The sequence below is a fragment of the Ambystoma mexicanum genome, chromosome 10, assembly GCF_040938575.1.
Source record: "Ambystoma mexicanum isolate Mex_15411 chromosome 10, UKY_AmexF1_1, whole genome shotgun sequence".
Taxonomy (NCBI): domain Eukaryota; kingdom Metazoa; phylum Chordata; class Amphibia; order Caudata; family Ambystomatidae; genus Ambystoma; species Ambystoma mexicanum.
Window position 1 is genome coordinate 1,679,496,960 of NC_090932.1, and position 3,462 is coordinate 1,679,500,421.

The 3,462-nt window shown below is 47.2% G+C and overlaps 1 non-coding gene across 1 annotated transcript; it reads right to left on the reverse strand.

Annotated features, from left to right (window-relative positions):
- Nucleotides 1-1,215: 1,215 nt before the first annotated feature.
- Nucleotides 1,216-1,288, reverse strand: TRNAF-GAA (transfer RNA phenylalanine (anticodon GAA)). The gene has a single exon. It is a non-coding gene; the product is annotated as a tRNA-Phe (tRNA).
- Nucleotides 1,289-3,462: the final 2,174 nt, after the last annotated feature.

Here is a 3,462-nt window from a genome sequence, read left to right on the forward strand (position 1 = left end):
GTCGGCTCAGGGAGGACCTCAGCCCTTGCACCTGTCAGCTCAGGGAGGACCTCAGCCCTTGCACCTGTCAGCTCAGGGAGACCATAGTTTGACCCCTAAAGAGCACTAGCAAGGGCCTGTGGGCTGTAATCTCCAGATTATAATAATGCCCCTGGGCAACAGCAGCAGGAATCTCGCCGACATGCACCCACATAAAATCCCCAAAGCAAGGGCCAAACGCGAGCATGGTCCGCGGACTACAATCTCCGTGGGGGGGGAGGGCGGAGAGAGGGGGGTAATGAATGTAGTGACTTTACTACAACCCCTCCCCCCCTCCAATGCCCTGGACAAACGAGATCCCAAGTTGTTCGAATCTGAAATCACATGTAAGAACCCTAAATAAACTCAATCCAATCGTACAGGGAGTGTGTACATTGTGAGGAAAGGAAATGTGGAAAAGAAACACAAATAACTTACAATTCATTTAATTGTAAAAGAAAAAGTGACTCTCCCCGTCCGGTCTCCCGCGTGACAGGCGGGGATACTGACCACTATACTAACAAGGACCGCTGGGGCCTCCAGCGGAAAAGCCCTATATGAAGAGGAGGCGGGTCATGAGCAGCCACGGTGCGCTATCATAGGCTGCCCATAAAGCCTCCCAAAGAGGAGGCGGGGCGTGAGCAGTCACAGTGCGCTATTATAGGCTGCCCATAGAGCCTCCCAAAGAGGAGGCGGGCCGTGAGCAGTCACGTCCCTCTCTGATTGGGTGTCAATCTCCGTCCCTTCACCGGAGGAGGCGGCTAGGCTGCCAGCCACCGTCCCTCACTCACTCAAGGAGGCGGCGCATGAGCAATAATAGACTTGTCTGATAGGCTGCCACCCACCGAGGAGGCGGGGAGTCAGCTACCACGGGCCTATCTGATAGGCTGCCAGCCATCGCCCGCCCCCTTTCGGGCACCCCAGACAGGTTGCCGAGCAGCGGAGCAGGGGTACTCTGTGGTGTGTGACTTTGCAGGAGGGGGCGGGGGGCGCACCTGGTCATTGGTACCTGGTGTGCGAGTACCACCCGTGCTGTGTCTTGCTATGCCGCCCTGTCTGGACTCCCATGACGACGTTTGTTATTCTCGTGCCTCAGTTCTTTCGCGCCAGTGGTGTCGTTTTCTTTAATTACGAGGGGGTGTGGGTAGGTCAATGGTAGTGTAAATAAATATGTTCTCTTCAAAGTTCAAAACGTTCTGCCGAAACCCGGGATCGAACCAGGGACCTTTAGATCTTCAGTCTAACGCTCTCCCAACTGAGCTATTTCGGCTGAGGAGTGGAGTCCGCGGATCTGGATGGAAGATGTGGTAAGTGCACAAGGAACAGGTGAAAGTGTGCACACACCTCTAAATGAAGGAGCATGTAGCCAAGGACAGGGCTACAGCATAGGGGAGCCATGCAAAACCATGCAACTACCTACACATAGGCAGTGTGTATACACAGGAAGCAAGACTAGGGACATTGGCCATATGCACATTATGCACGCAGGAAAACACCTATCCCCAAGGGTAAGATGAGGAGGGGTGGGGAGCTCAGGATCCCTGAACTGGAAGGACAGTCACAGCTGGGAAAACAATACAGAAATAGGCTACAAATATATCATGAACAAAACAGGCACATCACATCTTAAAAACAGTATCTCAAGAAGCATCACTAAATAGAGAAAGACAAACCCACATCTGAGTAGTTGGAGGGGCCCTGCTGGTGCATTGAGCAGGTGTGGTGAGCAAAAAACGGACCAAGTATTCCAGAAGTTTCATAGAGAAAAGGAGGAGAGAGATCGGCTGGGACCAAAGGGGCCAAGGAGTTGTTTTTAGCAGAAGGATAACAGTGGCATGCTTGGGGAAGTGGGGATAACCCTGATAAGCAAGGCAGTGTTCACAGCTTTGGCAACAGATGGACAAAGTGAGGCAGAATGTCCTTAATAATACAAAGCAGGAATTGGATGCCCAGGGGCGGCAGACAAGTTTGAACATGGCCGCAGACACATCAAATGGAGAGACAGTAGACAATGTAGACCAAGAAGTGGCAGGCAAGGATTCTGTAGGAGAATGCGGATTGAATAACTGAACAGAGGAGGAGTTGATTTTGGACCTAATTTAATACACAAAAAAGAGGGACAAGGAATCTCATGGGTCCTGCGTAAGTGGGACAGGATCAGGTGCAGCTGAGGAAAGACTCCATACAATTGTAAACAACTCTTTGGCGTAGATACAGGAGGTCTCAATAAGTGAGACATTGTGAATCTGTTTGGCACTGAGAATGGTACGATGATACGGTGCAGTGGCCTGCCATAGGGCAAGTTTAGCATTAACAGTCTGCGCTTCAAAGGGAGCGCCCGAAATTTATCAGTGAAACAACGCTGGGATGGATAGTAAACCAAACTGACAATATATATTATATATGAGAAAAAGTACCCTCTATCATACATTAAAAAGATAATGATGTTGAACAAAAAGAGAATGATATTATTTTCCATATTCTGAACTCGACCCTTTTGTAAGTAGCATTCAAAGTAATGTCAGTTTAAGGAAATCTCATATTGGTTAAAATGGCCTACCAAGCCGCTTATTGTCTGCTATACTGCTAATGTACGAGGGAAATAATGCTGTAATTGGGTGGGGCTTAGGAAGGAGACTACCAAACCTATCCAAGTAGAAAAGGGTGTTCTCTAGGGTTGCGTTTTGGCCACTACCCTCTTTTTTGTTATACATTAATGTCCTGATAAGTAAACTGGCAAATGTGCCCTCTGATTGATAGGGAGAATTCTCATTCTATGGCTAATTTCCCTTACCTATAGAGTCCCCCAGCAGCTTTGCTGGATTTTAAGTTTTTTTTTTCTCCTGCTAAGAGTGAGACACTGTTTCCCCACTCTTAGGGGATATAAATCATATTTGGATATTATGAGACCTAGGTTGCTGTATACTAAATAAAGGTTCAACATCCTAGCATCCTACCAGTGGCAGCAATACGTAATGCATGGGTTACGACGGAATCAAATAAATGTCTATACTGCCTGCATAGGGTCGAATCACTGGAGCACTTCCTTCTAGCATGCCCCTTCTATCTTTCATATAGAAGGATGCATCTGAGGCCAAGATTTCAATGGTTTGGTAACAGATCATCAAGTCAAGCAATGTTAATTTGAAGAAGGTCTGATGATGCTCCAAATGTCTCTAAGGAAGGCATGTTGTCAACAGTAAGACAGACACACGTGACCACAATTCAAGGGTGTTTATTGAACTTCAAAAAGGGTTTGAGAAACGCCCATCTAATCCTAAATCTACAGATGGGAGCAAGCTACGACCATCAAATAATAACGCAGGTCCTAGTGGTGTCTCGTCAAAATAAAAGTGCCTATACTAATAAACCTATTGCCAATCCTTACCTCTAAATACAAATAATGTGGAAACAATATTTTGTAAAAGAAAGAAGTGTTCAAGA